This window comes from Lynx canadensis, chromosome D4 (assembly GCF_007474595.2).
Source record: "Lynx canadensis isolate LIC74 chromosome D4, mLynCan4.pri.v2, whole genome shotgun sequence".
In the NCBI taxonomy this organism is placed as follows: Eukaryota; Metazoa; Chordata; class Mammalia; order Carnivora; family Felidae; genus Lynx; species Lynx canadensis.
Window position 1 is genome coordinate 84,378,190 of NC_044315.2, and position 17,467 is coordinate 84,395,656.

General features: G+C 40.8%; 1 protein-coding gene and 1 non-coding gene across 9 annotated transcripts in view; both read right to left on the minus strand.

Moving 5' to 3' along the window:
• Positions 1-17,467, minus strand: part of MAPKAP1 (MAPK associated protein 1) — a 245,090-nt gene that overhangs the window by 150,191 nt on the left and 77,432 nt on the right. The gene's annotated exons all lie outside the window — the stretch shown is intronic.
• LOC115500193 lies at positions 9,103-9,232 on the minus strand. The gene has a single exon (XR_003964440.1). It is a non-coding gene; the product is annotated as a small nucleolar RNA SNORA72 (small nucleolar RNA).

The following is a 17,467-nucleotide window of genomic DNA, read 5'->3' on the forward strand; positions in this document are numbered from 1 at the left end:
GAAGCATGCACGTGAAATAGCTGGGGTAGTGTTACTCTGCAGGAAAAGGCCACACAAAGAACCTGCACCTCTGGTGACAGAAAGAGGCTTGTCTACATCAGAAAATACATTACCTTTTTGACATTATGAAAACGATACAACAGCAGAGAGCCAACTGAGAAAGTTTAGGTTTACCAGTTTGCAAATGCATGTTGAAATACAAACAGCAGCAAGAAAAAGACGGACTAAATTATTATCTATCTAGAACAACATTTCCGGTTGAGAAAAATCACTTCTAACTATATAAAAATTTTAATTGAGAAGCAGCCCAAAAGAGTCTATCAGGCCTTTATCCCACATGTCTCTCAGATACAATGAAAGGAAAAGTAGCGGCAGAAAACTTTATTTTTACTTTTTAAGATTTTATTTTTAAGTCATCTCTACACCCAATGAGGGGCTTGAACTCAAAATTCCGAGATCAAGAGTCACACACTCTACTGACTGAGCCAGCCAAGCACCCCAGAAAATTTTACCTTCAAAACTGAGAGGTCATGGGGCACCTGGGTGACTCAGTCAGCAGAGCACCTGCCACTTGATTTCAGCTCAGGTCATGGTCTCATGGTTTGTGGGATCGAGCCCCGTGTCAGGCTCCGCACTAACAGCACAGGGCCTGCTTGGGATTCTTTCTCTTTCTTTTTCTCTCTCTCTCTCTCTCTCTCTGTCTCTCTCAAAATAAACAAACATTAAATAAATAAATAAATCTGAGAGGACAACAACATCCACCAGATAAAACTGTCAGCATTGAGTAGTTTAAAAAATAAAAAGCTCTTCATGAGTCACACTGCTCAATGAGGTCACTGGCCTAGCAGGACAAAGCTAACCAGCTCCAGAGCAGACAGCCTTAAGTGGGAGTTGGGACTAGGTACGAAGACCCCATTCCTCTGAACATAGCCCCTTTGTGAACGGGCGGGTCACAAGTGCTGGCTGCCTTTTGTTGGGCACCTATCAGGGTCCAAGTACTTTTCATACATTGTCTCATTTATTGTCCCCAATAGTCCTATGACGAGCTCACTCTCTTTTATTTTTTTTATATGAAATTTATTGTCAAATTGGTTTCCATACAACACCCAGTGCTCATCCCAACAGGTGCCCTCCTCAATGCCCATCCCCCACTTTCCCCTCCCTCCCACCCCCATCAACCCTCAGTTTATTCTCAGTTTTTAAGAGTCTCTTATGGTTTGCCTCCCTCCCTCTCTAACTTTTTTTTCCCCTTCCCCTCCCCCATGGTCTTCTGTTAAGTTTCTCAGGATCCACATAAGAGTGAAAACATATGGTACCTGTCTTTCTCTGTATGACTTATTTCACTTAGCATAACACTTTCCAGTTCCATCCATGTTGCTACAAAAGGCCATATTCCATTCTTTCTCATTGCCACGTAGTATTCCATTATGTATATAAACCACAATTTCTTTATCCATTCATCAGTTGATGGACATTTAGGCTCTTTCCATAATTTGGCTATTGTTGAAAGCGCTGCTGTAAACACTGGGGTACAAGTGCCCCTATGCATCAGCACTCCTGTATCCCTTGGGTAAATTCCTAGCAGTGCGACTGCTAAGTCATAGGTTAGGTCTATTTTTAATTTTTTGAGGAACCTCCACACTGTTTTCCAGAGTGGCTGCACCAGTTTGCATTCCCACCAACAGTGCAAGAGGGTTCCCGTTTCTCCACATCCTCTCCAGCATCTATAGTCTCCTGATTTGTTCATTTTGGCCACTCTGACCGGTGTGAGGTGAGCTCACTCTCTTTTAAAGCTGAGGAATGAGAGATTCATGAAGTAGGCTACTGCAAATCTCTCAACTGGGGGGAACATCGTGCAAACCCAGGTCTGTTCCACTCTAGACCCCTACCCCCTTGCTGAGTCCTAGTCCTGAAGAACTCTCGGATAGGCCTGGGTATTTAGGGAAGGTCACGATGGCTTCTGATTCATGCTGCAGCCACCGTGTCAGGGCTGGAAGTCCTGGACAGTGAGCCTCAAACACCCTTCTGGCTGAGACACACAGGAAGGCCCTCCTCTTGTGGCTCTGCCTGTCACATGAAACTCTGCAAAGCTCCACAGGGAGCTGCTACTAGGGAGGGACACTGGGGTACCTGCTTCTGGTGTTACCTCTTGTGTACAGGCAGAAGGCAGGAACTGTTTCAGACTTCCTTGCCTCTGCGCTCACAGAAGGGGCTCGATAAATCTTTACTGATTATGTTTCAGAAGTAAAACATAAGGCAACACCAGCTCCATGAAGAGTAGGTAGGTGGGACCCTCTGCTCTAGTTTTCAAAAAGCAGGGGCCAAGTACCAACTGAGGGGCCCCAGAGAATCCTTACTCCTGGATTAAGAGTCTCATCAGGAATCGTGAGGTGATTCTATTACTAAATGTGGCTACCCAGGTGGCAGTATCCAAGGTGCTCTGATGATGACAAAGGAGGCAAATAACAATTAGGTCCTTGGAGAGCCAGGCAGGCAGTGTATGACATCAACATGGCATCAAGCTCCAACACAAGCAAAAGGTCTGATGAGACAAAGGCTCATCTCAGGTTGCAACTCTCTGTGGAAACAGGCAGCCCAAGACCTGCTCACTTGCAGAAACTGACAAGGCACTCGGGTCCCTGGGTCTCCTGGGTCTCTCCTCAGCCCCCTGGCATTATTTCCCTCGTGTTCATCCCGAGTCTTAGTCTAATCTCCTCTGAGGTCCTAACTAAACCAGACATAGGGAGAGTCGGGATTTTATCTTATTAAAATAGATATGGCTAATTTGTCTTTTCAAATTCATTTTAAATTAAATTGGATTTCCTCGGAAGGCTGCTAGGTCAGTTCCCCTGCTGCGAATGCAGGACAAAGGTTAATTGCGCGCCCTTCACCAGCTCTTCTGCTCTCCTGGGCAGGCTCAGATAACCTGCCCCCGAGAGGTGGGGAAGGCTTTGGTTTATTGGGTGATAATGTTGCCATTAAAGCCATTTACCATTATGCCAAGAAACATTTTATTTTTTTTAACTAAATAACAAGATATGATAGCAATAACAAGAATGAAATGCAATTATGTTACCAACTGATGGTTAGTTATTCTCAAGCACAAAATCCAAAGAATAGGACTTCACCTATTTCCTTCCACAAAAGGCCCCAATACATGCGAAAGTACGCACACTTTTACAACAAACTGTTTTCTGGTTCCAGTGTAAAATTCCATTAACATTTGCACTTAATTTATCTCATTTAAACTGTCTATGTTCATGAAAATTTAACCCAGTAATTCCCTGTTATACAAAGCATAACAAAGTATGAATATTTAAATACAATGTAAATAAAACACTTTATCAATTATATTTTTGTATTCTAAATTAGTGACTTCACTTAGCATGTCTGCCTTGCACAGCACCACACTATTTTTCAATTAAAGGTCCAGATGTTTCAAAGGCTCCAGTAGGCAACGGCAGTTATGAGAAATGCTTTATCTGCATTGTAATCATCACCACCACATCAGCTCCAGGCTGCATTAACATCCTCATGTTTTATTCCAGCTCCCTTTCTAACAGAGCAGGTAATTATACAACACAGCAGAGAAACACAATCCTAAGAGCTGGACAGTTTCCGTACAAGCATCCACCTGAGCAACACATTCTCACACACAATCTTAAAATTTGGGGGTACTGCTTACGAGGAACATTGACCATCCAGAATATTTAAATAAGAGTGAATCACAGGCATACCAAGTTTAGCTTCAAATACTATTAAAATGCAGGATGCCTTGCACAGACACATTTATGCATACTGAAAATCACCTAGAAGTTTGTGTGTGTAAAAACCACTAGCATTTGTTACAATATAAGTCACTTCTACTCATTCTTAATGCCAGTGTCATCTCTTGAACAAGTCAATTCTATCTTTATCCAAAAATGACAATTCACCTGAGCTGAGACTGAGCAAGTATAGCAATTATCCAGTACCCATCAGATAAAAAAATACAAGGGCAGAACAAAATGCAATTCTGACAGCTGCAACAAAAACACTATTGCATTTATTACTTAGTTAATTAAGTGACTCCCTTTCCCCAAAATGGAAAAGAATACCATAGAACAAACACTGCTATGCTGAGTAAACACAGTGTAATCTAATGGGAAAAACACAGTAGTACCTCGTTGTTAAGAAAACTAACAAAATTCCCTTTAATTATAATTTTGTAAATTATTCTACACACATTTTTGTATTTTGAAATATTCCAAGAGGAGATGCCCTAAGGAAGACACTATTCAAAAGATAAATGCCTTTTACAAACATTAAAACCTCTGACAGGTCAAATGCTGGCAGTTTCCACTTCAGCATCTGAAAGCAGACGGCTTCCATTCCTTTCTGAAGGAACCTTAGGTGGAACATTTTTAATACATCACCATGTCACTTTTTAATGTGCCCCAATCTATTAACCACATGGCAAACTAACAGGGATTTTTAAAATATGGGCTTTACGGCTTTGTGCTGGTGATTAATTAAATAAATAGCCACTGTTTCACAAATCATCCCTCTAATTAGTCTAAAACAGACACTTCGCAGTCACTGGCACTGCTGCCATCTGAAGCTCACAGAAGGGCTGGAGCGGTGCGGTGCGGCCGCGTCTCGGTACTTGGGAGCCCACTGTCGCGGGCTCCACGGCTGGCATCCCACCCTGCCACCCAGAGGCAGAGGTGCCATCGTTGCAGGTGCTGCAGTCAGCTGGAATTTGATTCCAGCTGCTCAGAAAAGATGTTCCCCTTAATTATTCTCCCTCACCCTAAAGGAAACAATGGAACAACAAAGGAAAAAAAGCGCCACCTCCAGCTGCAAACAGAAGAGTTTTCACCAACACTTTTGCTGGACTGAGGAAGAAAGTTGGTTCCGGCGATCTACTTTAGGAATAAATAGGGTGCGAGGTCAAACAGGCTGTCCTTAGAACTCAAAACATGTTATGTCATTCTCCTGAACTCACATATCAAGCAATTACTTCCAAATTTTATTATTTAAAAGACTGAGAAGGTCACTCTTTTAAAAACTGATAGAATTCAATCTAACTTGTTTTAGTAGCATATTTTAAAAGATGGTAATTTCTCTGAAAGCAAATTAAAATTAGAGACAATTTTTAGTGCCAAGGAAAAAAATCAAATGGGAATATCTCAAGAATCCAATTTTCTTCAGGAAATACATTAAGTAGTTTCTTAATCTTGGTATTTCAACTTCATTAGGTATGTTTAGAGGAAGGAAGGAAAAATGGAAGGAAAGGAGGAAGGGAGGGAGAGAAGAAGAGAGACAGAGTGGGTGGGAGAAAGGGAGGAAGAAAGGGACAGAGGGAGCAAAGGAAGAAGAAATAGAAAAGGGGGAGAGGAAGGGGGAAAGGGACTGAGAAAATTCAGTGGGGATAACACACCCAAGTGTGCTACAGAGTATTCTGTAGAGAGGCTGTCCTTATTTCCCCTCTAGGAGGCCATTTCTAAGAATGGGAGGAAATGGGTATGGTAAAAAAAGACTTGGCCCCTGAAGCAAGACAGACTAAAGGGTCTTATGCTCTTGGCTACATCATATAATCCAGTTTAGCCTATTTCCTTCCATCCTGTACAAGATTTTAGCCCTTACTCTATATACCTATAGGGACAGTGAGATTCTGTGGGTAAAGCACCTAGCACACTCCTTGCACAGAGCAGATGATCACAAAAGGATGAACATGATGGTGGCCATGAGAAATGGGTTGAAGGCAGAGCCTGAATTACTTATTTTCACCCTACGGCACCTTTTTGAAAGAGCCAAGGTGACTGTAGCCCATACTGCACATGCTATGTCCCAAATATGAAAAAGAGGGACAAAAGCACAAAATGTACATGAACACAGAACTACCACATATGCTCACTGTATTGAAGAAAACCCAAATCACCAGCACCTAAGAAGAAATAATGTAGTTTCTCTAACTTTCATCTTCATCGGCCACAGAGATAGGGGAGGAGTGTTTCTGAAACTATTCAGGTTATAGAAATTGGAAGGAAAAAAAACCGAGATTTCCAAGGATGTGGAGAAAAAGGAACTCTCGTACACTGTTGAGAAAGCAAACTGCTGCAGCCATTCTGGGAAAAAAATACGGAGGTTCCTCAAAAAGTTAAAAATAGAATTACCCTACAATCCAGCAATTGCATTGCTGGATATTTACTCAAAGAATACAAAAACACTAATTCAAAGGGATACATGCAACCCTATGTTTATAGCAGCACTATCTGCAATAGCGAAGATATGGAAGCAGTCCAAATGTCCATTAAATGATGAATCGATATGGGAGATGCGGTATGTACGTACACACACACACACACACAGGAATATTATTCAGCCATAAAAAGGAATGAAATCTTGCCATTTGCAATAACATAGATGGAGCTAGAAAGTATAATGCTAAGTGAAATAAGTCAGAGACAGACAAATACCATATGATTTCACTCACATGTGGAATTTAAGAAATAAATGAGCACAGGGAAAAAAGGAGACAGAGAGGGACAAACCAAGAAACAGATGCTTGTTTGTTTTCGTTTGTTTTTGAGAGAGAGAGAGAGAGAGAGAGAGAGCAAGCGAGCGCAGGAGGAGCCTGATGCAGGGCTTGATCCCACAACCCTGTGATCGTGACCCGAGCTGAAATCAAGAGTCGGACACTCAACTGACTGAGCCACCGAGGTGTCCCAAGAAACAGACTCTTAACTGTAGACAACCGACGCTTGCCAGAGGGGAGGAGGGTGAGGGGTGGGTGAAACAGGTGATGGGGACTAAGGAGTGCGCTTTGATGAGCACCAGGCGTTGTATGCAAGTGGCGGACCCCTACACTGTACACCTGAAACTACAATAACACTACATGGTAACTATACTGGGATTAAAACAAAAACTGTGAAGAAAAGAAAATGAATGGGCTTTGGATTCAACAAGATCTAGCTTGAAACCTGGCTTCACTACTTACTAGTTGGGTAAACTCAGGCATGTCTGTTCATCTCTGAGAAGCCTCAGTCTTCCCATCCCAAAATGGGGAAAATAAGATGTACTTTAAGGGGAAGCTGGGAAGAATGAATGAAATAGCACAGTAGGCACTCTGGCATATATTAGACATTCAAATAGTTTCCATTGCATTAGGTTGAATCACATGAAACTGCTGACAGTCATCGTTTATAACCTACAAAAGTTGCAATTCCACATTGTTTCACCTACTACTACAGTGACTGAGACAGTAAGTAGGCATGAACTGGAAAAACAAGTGAAAATTCTCAAGAATGCAATGAATTATACTTCTACCAGAATAGGAAGGGAACCAACATATAAAAGGTGTTTTTTAAGACTGTTCATGATTCCAGTAACAGAGCAGCTAATATTTATTAAATACTTACTATAGTGCAAATACTATCCCATATATTTGACATCTATAATATTAGCTTAGGTGATCCCAAAAAACCTCAGTGAGACAGATTCAACCATTCTCCCCATTTTGCAGAAGAAACGGAAGCCTGGAGAAATGAAGTAACTTGATCAATCAAGGTCACACAGCTGGTAAAACCATGATGCCAACCTGGAGCTGTCCAACTGCTGAACCTGAGTTCTTACCTGTCATTTAAAACTGCCTCCAAACACTGAAAAAACTGCTTGTTTTACTTTTAATAAAATTATGGGTGTTTTAGGGACTAGAATAGGCATTTCTCAAAAGAAGACAAACAAATGGCCAATAAACACATGAAAAGATGCTCAACATCACTAATTAGAAGGGAAATGCAAATAAAAACTATAATGAGATACCAACTCACACCCATGAGGATGGCTACTATCAAAAAAAACCCAGGCACAGCTGGGTGGTTCGGGCAGTTATACCTCTGACTCTTGGTTTCGGCTCAGGTCATGATTTTGGTTTGTGAGACTGAGCCCCACATCGGGCTCTGTGCTGACAGCTCCATGCTACAGCCTGCTTGGGATTCTCTCTCCCTCTCTCTCTGCTCCTACCCAGCTCATGTGCACACGTGCTTGCTCGCTCTCTTTCTCTCAAAATAAGTAAACTTAAAAAAAATAAAACAGAAAACTGCAAGTTGATGAGGATGTGGAGAAACTGGAAATCTTGTGCACTATTGGTAGAAAAGTAAAATGGTACAGCCTCTGTGCAAAACAGTTTGCAGGTTCCTCAAAAAATTAAAAATAGAATTACCAAATGACCCAGAAATTCCTCTTCTGGGTATATACCCACAAGAGCTGAAAGCAGGGTCTTGGAAGAGATATGTGTACATTCATATTCACTGCATTATTCACAATAGGTAAAACAAGGAAACAACCTAAGTGTCCATGGGCAGATGAATGGAGAAGCAAAATGTGGTGTATATATACAATGGAACATTTTTTAGCCTTGAAAAGGAAGGAAATTCTGGTATCTGCTACAACATGGATGAACCCTGAGGATTATGCTAAATGAAATAAACCAGTCACAAAAGGACAAGTACTATATGATTGCATTTATACAAGATACTTAGAGTAGTCAAAATCACAGAGACAGAAAGTAGAATTGTGCCCGCCAGGGGCTGGAGTGAAGGGGGAAAGAAAGGGGAGTTATTGTTGAATGGATGTAGAGTTTCGGTCTTACAAGATGAAAAGAGTTATGGAGATGGATGGAGGTGATGATTATACAGTAGTCCCTCTCTTATCTGCAGTTTCCGCTTTCTACAGTTGCAGTTACCTGTGGTCAACCATGGTCCAAAAGCAGATGAATCCTCCTTCGGACATATTGTCAGGTCAATAATAGCTTCGGGCTACATCACAATTCCTACATCACATACCTCACTTCATCTCATCATGTAGGTATTTATCACTTCACAACACAAGAAGGGTGAGTACAGTACAATAAGGTACTTTGAAAAAGAGAGACTACATTCACATAGTCTTGTTTTTTTTTAGTTTTACAATTCATTTTAAGCAAGTGGTAATCATCAAGTTAGCAATGGTTATTTTCAAAAGTTACTACGCCAACTGTGCTGTCATTTCTCAAGGATGATCAGATACCTAGAGTCACAGACATTTCCCACATAAGATGCATAATATCAGTAATACTTGGTTTATCACCACAACTGAGAAAACCAGACCTAGGCAAAGAACTAGGTCTGGGGACATGCATGGTCTTAATATAGTGAATGTTTAGCCTGCCCTGATTATTACAAAATCAGAACAGCACGAATATTTGCAAACTTTATTACAGTATAGTTACAGTTGTTCTATTTTATTATTGTTAATCTCTTACTGTGCCTAATTTGTAAATTAAACTTTATCATAGGTATGTATGTATAGGAAAAAAACTACACATAAGGTGTATCCACAGTTTTAGGTATCCACTGGGCGTCTTAGAACATACGTCCTGTGGATAAGGGTGGACTACTCTATGACATTATGAATGCATTTAACACCACTGGACTATATACTTCAAAATGGTTAAGATGGCAAAAAAAACAAAAACAACAACTTAAAAAAAAAAAAAACAACTGTATGGCGACAAGAAGCAAATAATTTACAAATCACTTTCTGGGGCTTCCAAAGGACGGACATGTCAGTAGGCAAGCAAGCCTCAGCAATGATAGTATTTCATACCAGCACCTGCAGTGAGTAGGATGATGATACATTCAAAGTTCCAGTGTAAGCATGGCATTCTAGGGTACCACTTCTCCCTTTTCACAGCGTTATTTAAAAAGGAAAAGAGGGGCGCCTGGGTGGCTTAGTCGGTTAAGTGGCCGACTTTGGCTCAGGTCATGATTTCGCGGTCCGTGAGTTCGAGCCCCAAGTCAGGCTCTGTGCTGACAGCTCAGAGCCTGGAGCCTGTTTCAGGTTCTGTGTCTCCCTCTCTCTGACCCTCCCCCGTTCATGCTCTGTCTCTCTCTGTCTCAAAAATAAATAAACGTTAAAAAAAATAAAAATAAAAAAAATAAAAAGGAAAAGAAAAAGTCAGACATGTTTCAAAGTTTCCAGGAAAAATCCTAAAGTTTTAATCAGACAGCTACTGTGTTCCCATTATAGTCACACCTTTTCGCTATGTGACAAAGGCAGCATAGCTTTTCATTTATTTGTTCATATATCTATTTATGTTTACATTTCTTACTTCCTGAAACCTTTCATGTAAACAGTGAACAAGTCATCACAGAAAGGGAAATGGCACTGACAGTGGATGCTATGAATCTACTCCCTTTAAAAAAATAGAAAGAAAGAAAGAAAGAAAGAAAGAAAGAAAGAAAGAAAGAAGAAAGAAAGAAAGAAAGAAAGAAAGAAAGAAAGAAAGAAAGAAAGAATGAATGAATGAATTCAAGTCAAGGAAATCCCCAAACACCATGCTTTCAAAGCCAGGATGTAAAAGCAATCACACTTGCATTTAAGGCTTCTTGGAGCCGCCTCTGTGGCACCAAAATCCACCAAAGATAAAGAAGATGTTTGTGCTAAGTTGGGAAAGTGGAGACATCAGCATTTTTACCTTCAGACCATTATTTCTGCTCTCCAGACAGCACCTGATAAAGCATCTAGAGTGTTGTCTTCTGCGCAGCCACTGCTCTTGTGAAGCCTGTGCTCGGGGGTTTCCCTGGGGTTTCCTTTCCGACAATTGCAGCAGAGACTCTGAGAGGGGCCCAAATGAGCTGCCTTAACCTTCCCGTAAACTGATATTTCCATAGAGGATTAAGGCAAACATTTCAAATAAGCCAATTTCCTTTACTAAAAAACTAAAGCGACAACAGTAGTACCAAGAGAAATATATAAAGACAATGAATAAGACACACTTTTCTTGTCTTTCGGCATGCAAAAATATGAGCAAAGGGTTAGATGGGAGTGGGCTACACAATTTCCTGTTATTTCTGACGCTCTACATTGGAGCCTAATGAAAAGTTATATAAGAATTACACTGAGGCCCTACCAGGGGGAAGAGGAAAAAAGTCTAAATGCTTCATATTATCTGATATATGCTGATGCTGCATGGTATATATTTCTGTATTCCTGTTTATTGTAAATTTTTCTATTCAGAAGAATGCAACTATGTCTCTTTTCTAATAAGGCACGTCCAGAACTCTAGGGATGCCAAACGGTTCCCTGTTGAACAGGTGAGAATGAAAATCCCTAACTATCCTTGAGGTCCCTATATAAGGGCATAAGCTTCCTTATCCTAAAATGTGTTAGGCAGTTCCCCTGGGCCACAGGAAGTCAGAATTCCCTTTGACCCAAAGGGGTAGGGATATATATGCTCCTGAACTAACAAAAGGGAACACAAAAGAAAAAGCTAAAGTGGAGAATATACTTAGTACATCCAAGTCTTTAGAAAGCTGAGGGGAGCCAGAGGGCCTTCTTAGTTTTGGTCACCTGCCAAACTTCATACTGCTTTCCTCATCTTCTTCTTCTTCTTTTTTTTTTTTTTAAGTTTTTTAATTTATTGGGGGGGAGGGGCAGAGAGAGAGAGAGAGAGAGAGAGAGAGAGAGGAAGAGAGAGAATCTTAAGCAGGCTCCATGCTGTCAGCACAGAGCCCAACATGGGGCCTGGTCCCATGAACCATGAGATCATGACCTGAGCTGAAACTAAGAGTCAGACGCCTGACTGACTGAGCCACCCAGGCATCCCTCCTCTTCATTTTCTGATACTGTGGAGCCTTTCTTGCTTTTCCCTTTATGGTTGTGTCTCCCACATACCCATATTCAGTTTTACACTATTACATGTATAATGTGAGATATTTCACATTTAACACTATATTAACACCTTGAGCACTTCTGGAAAGAGAATGGCTAAAATTAAAACCAGCTAACATTTACTCTGTGTGTCAGGTGCCAGGTTGAGCCCTTTACATATATTACCTCTTTTGATCTGCAAAACTGCCCTCACTCCATGATACAGATTAAAAAATGCTAAGTTAAAGGAATCATCAAAAGGCACACAGCTAGAGAGAGCACTCAGATGGAAACCCAGGTCTGACAGGATTCAAAAGACCACAATCTTTAACTATTTTAATTCTCTTTAAAACCAATATATTTTTAAAGTTTTTTTTTTTTGTGAGGAAAAGCCTTTTATTTTGAATCAACATTTTCATGAAGTCAAGAATGATGATATATTTATGCATAAATTGTCTCTTTATATCTTGCTTTTCCTTCTATAATATTCTTTCCATAGCATTTAATACAACACATTAAAAAAATATGTTCTGTTTTACAGAAGAACTTCTGTTTCAGCCACATGGCAAAATATGTACCCTGACCAACAGTCTAACAGAAAACATCTAAAGATTTTGAGGAGCACCTGGGTAGCTCAGTTGGTCAGTGTTCGACTTTGGCTCATGTCATGATCTCATGGTTCATGGGTTCAAGTCCCATGTCAGGCTCTGGGCTGACAGCTCAGAGCCTGGAGCCTGCTTTGGATTCTGTGTCTCCCTCTCTCTGCCCCTCCCCTGCTCGCATCCATCTGTCTGTGTCTCTCTCTCTCTCAAAAATAAAAATAAATAAGCATTAAAAATTTTTTTTGATGAAATATAAAAACATTAATTTTACTTAATTCAATAGGCTAGCAAGTATTCAAGGAATTCACAAAGGCCCCAAAATTAAGTGACATGGGCAATGTGGGAAGAAAACAGAACACATTTTTTGCCAATATTGATGGTATTTGCCAAAGTGACATTAAGTGTCTGCTTTCTTCGTCAGATGGACACACAAGACACCCCATCCATATCTATAATAAAGCTGGAACTCCAAAAACCCAGATGTGAGAGTAAATTAGAATTAAGGTCCCCTCACCTGACAAGGAAAACTTGATGTCCAAAATAAATTTTTTTCTCCTGAGACTTTATAACCACAACCTTCACATAAGATTTTCATGCCAAATTCACATTACCTGATAGATGGACCAGAAAGAGTCAAACCAAGAATTTGAAGTCATCCTGGGGAGTTGGGGGTGGGGGGGTGGGGTGGGGTGCCTGGCTGACTCAGTTGGTAGAGCATACAACTCTTGATTTCAGGGTTGTGAATTTGAGTCCCATGTTGGGTGTAGCGATTACTTAAAAAAATAAAATCTTAAAAAAAAAAAAGTCATCCTGGGCTGGTAGTGGCCCCAGCTACCAGACAAAAGCAAACAAAGCCTTGCAGGAGGAACCTGTATGACTCAATAATTCCAAAAGAAAAAGTTGCAAAAAATAAGTTGTTCCAGCCTCAAATCATAAAACACAGAAAGTATCATTTAGAAGACCCACAAAGACTGAAGTTAACAGAATGATCAGAAATAAAACAGAAAATAAATGTTTAAAGAAAAAAATGTAAAGTATTAAAAATATAGGTAAGAGCAAGAGACTGTAAAATCTTACCCAGGTTGTGATCTGATATTATGGTTGAGTAAGACAATGTCAGTATCCTTAGGAGATACAAGCTGAAGTATTTAGGAGTGAATGGCAATTCTGAAATGGCTAAATAAAAGATAAATAAAGCAAATATGGAAAAATGTTAACATCTAATGAATGCAGGTGGTACGTATAAGGGTGTTTGCTGAACTATTACTGAGAAAATTATTAAATGTTTCTTAACAAAACGTTTTAAAAATTACCAAGCAGATTTTTAGAATATCAAAATGGAACTTCTAGAAATGAAAAATCCAGGGGCACCTACCTGGGTGGCTCAGTGGGTTAAGTGCCCAACACTTGATTTTGGCTCAGGTCATGATCTCACAGTTTGTGAGATCGAGGCTGGCATTGGGCTCCCGATGATAATGCAGAGCCTGTTTGGGACATTCTCTCTCACTCTCCCCCTTCTCCGTCCCTCCCCTGGTCACATGTACACGTGCTCACTCTTTCCCTCCCGAAATAAATAAATTAATTAAATTAAATAAATAAACTTAAAAAAAATAAAAAAGAAAAATCCATTGACTAAAATTATAAGTGCAATGTATGAATTCCATGGCTAAAAAGAAAATATGTGAATTGGGAAATAGAACCGAAGAAATTCCCTAGAATGTAACCCAAAGAGAGACAGAGAAAGTATGAAAAGCAGGTTAAGAGATATGGAAGACTGAGGAACATATTCTAACAAGTTTAACTAGAATTTAAGAAGAAGAGAGTGATGAATAAAGGTGCAGAGGTGAAACCTGAAAAGAGAATGGCAGAGAATTTCCAGAGCTGATGAAAGAAACCACTGCACAGACTCAAAAAACCCAGTGAAACCCAAAGAAGAAAAACAAGAAAAATTTGTATCTAAACAGGTAAGCGTCCATATACCAGTCTAACCAAAATGGAGCAGATATAGTTACATAAGGGGAGTAGGGGTGACTCTAAAGATAGAGTCACAAATGACAAACAGTTCAATTTACCAGGAAGAAACAATTCTGAACTTGTGTGAACCTAAAAACATAACCTCCTAATATGGAAAAGAAAAATCTGTCAGAACTTTAGGAGAAAAAAGGCAATCTATCAACACAGTGGAAGATTCGAATGTATCTTTGTCTAATTGATAATGCAAACAGACAAAAAATATCAATAAAGATACAGATTTTAACACAACAGGCTCGACCTAATGGACAAATTTAGAATCCTGCAACCAACGGCAGCATTGCTCCAGCATTCTTTCCAGGTTCACAGGTATTATTTATGAAAAGTGACCCACAATAGTGAACATAAAACCATGCTCAACAATTTTCAAATAATTGGTATCATTAGGCCAGATTCTCTAACCACAAAACAATAAAGTTAGAATCAATAACTAAAAAGCAAAATTATAAAAACCTAATAGGTTTGGAAATTTAGAAACACATAAATAATTCATGTTATCAAATAGGAAGCAATAGGAATTAAAAATAGCTAGGGATAGACATATCCCAAAAATGTGAGATTATGAGCTAAAGCTAAAGGAAGAAGGGCCTGCACATCCACAGCAAGCAAGCGTTGCAGTGATTCCCTAAAGTATCTATGGCCATTTTGCAATCATAAACTGACAAAGAGGAGTATCAACACTTCAAGAACTGTTGGGCACTGCTGAAGCTGAAAATGGACCATGGCTACACTGCAGCCCCACTCAGGAGTGGCCTTAAAAGACAAAAGTGATGGGGAACGTTCCCAATAGGCAGAGTTTGGGACAATGCATTTGTTCATCATCTTTATGTCAAAGTGAAGGCAAAATGTCAGGAGGTCAAAATATGTAGACTCTTGGGAACATGGATCTCAGTAGAGTTCCCACTGCCCTAACCAGCAAAAGTGGCTCACTGTGCCTGAACCATGCAAACAACAAGAGTTTATGCTGAACACCTGCCTTCCTTCTAGGACTCTGGAATTCTGGTACATGCTAGGCAGAGGGTGCCCATGTGACTGCTTCCAATAGAAACCGTGGGCACTGAGTCGCTAATAAGCTTCTCTAGTAGAGAATATTTCACCCGTGTTAACAAAACTCACTGCTGGGGGACTTAAGCATGTCCTGTGTGATGCTGGAGAGGGGCCTCTTAGAAATGTATACCTGGACCTCATTCCATATGCCTTTCCCCTTTGTTGATTGTACTTTGTATCTTTTTGTGGTAATAAATCATAGACATGAGTGCAACTATATGCTGAGTCCTGTAAGTCCTCCTAGTAGGATTCCCAACACAGACTTGCTTTAACTTCAGCCAGTCTCTTTGTGATTGGTCTCCCCAGCGCTGGCACAGAGGACACATGAATAGAGTAGCCACGGTGGCAGAGATTGAGGCTATATATAGGCCCAACGCCATTATTTCCCGCTCACCAAGGCTGATACTGCCTACTGTCTACTGTCAAATATCCAACCTGACAGCAACAGAGAAGAATGCTGAGTCCCCAATACAGCATCATCCCTAAGATGACCAACCAGCCATTGGTGTGAAGTTGAACGCACTGGACCCCTTCTACTCTAAAAGTGGTTTTGGATGAGACCAACAAATATTCAAGCATGGGATTGCCCTTCCTGCCAGTAATGCCTTAGCTACCACCGTTATTGCAGAGTGTTTGATCCAACAAAGCGGCAGCCCACATAATATTGCACCAGACCAAGGAGCCCATTTCATAGCAAAGGAGATGGTAGCACTTAACCATGGGATCCTCTGGTCATACTATACACCATACTATCCAAAAGCTGTTGGTCTAAAAGAATGAACAACACGTTGAAGGTACAGATAAGGCACCGGCTCAGAGATGACACCCTGTAAGGCTGGGATGCCATCTCTAGGATGCAACATATGTACTAAAAGTCAACAGCCAATATGATAGTATGTCCCCAGCAGGCAAAATACATGGTTCTAGGAAGCAAGGAGAAGAAGCAAGAGTGGCCCCATTAGCTGTTATTCCCAGTGACCCACTTGGGGAATCTCTAGAAACTGGGGCTCTGTGGATTTAGAGAACCTGGTTCCCAGAGGGAGAACACTTCCACAAGGAGACAAATATTAAACTATGGTTGCCACCCAGGCTCCTCACGTCAGGGGATATGAGGCAAGAAGAAAAAGCACTATCCTGACAGGGGTAATTAATTCTCATCAGAAGGCAGGGCCACTGTTAGACAACAGAAGCAGGACGGAACATGTCTGGCTAGTAAATCTACTTGGGCATATTTTGTTACTCTTCTGCCCAATTTTGATAATAAAAGGACAAGTGAAGCAGCCACAGCCTTTGACCAGGGACTTGGACCCTCAGGGATAAGGGTCTGAGTCATCCTACCCTAAGAGCCACTCAGACTAGCAGAAATGGTAGTTGAAATTGAAGGGACTAAAATGGATTCTCGAAGAGTGGGGTGAGTTCAGTTGTGGCCTCAAGATCAGTTGCAGAAATGGGGACTGTAGTTTATTCTACTAACCTTCCTTGTGTAAGTTTCCCCAAAGAAAAGACACCCACCACAGATGTGAAGCAATGGTCCCAGAACATTCATGAGGCAAATAAACACAAATGGTATGAAGGGCAGACTGACATGGTCACCGGCTATACCATCCAGATGTCATCTTCAGGAATGAAGGGCATATCCCTCAACTGCTGGGATGGCTGCTGGCTATCAGCTGCTAGTCCTTCCCTGGAATTAAACCGGCTGATAGGGCCACCTAATCCAAGATCACACTCCCTTCTCAGAGCGGCTAGAGCCCAATGAGAAGTCAGATGCAAGGGATATAAAGGCCTGACTGCCTTATCCCAACTTGTGGCAACCCTGAAGTGTCATCTTAGTTTCAGAGTGCCCCATGATGTTATTAGCACTGCTGCCCACCTCCTGCTTCCACCCAATCCTGTTTTTTTCACTCCTCCTCACAGCTGTTGATCCAGAAAGCACTCTCTCATAAATTTCCTGCATGTTTATCTCTATCCATTTCAGAGTCGGCTTCCCATGGGATCCTAATCTGCAAAAAGAGTTTTATTAGCAAGTCCCAACAAACATTCAAAAGCAGATAAAGACTTCTATGGAGAAAATTATAAAATTTTATGAAAGACATTTTAGATCACTTAAG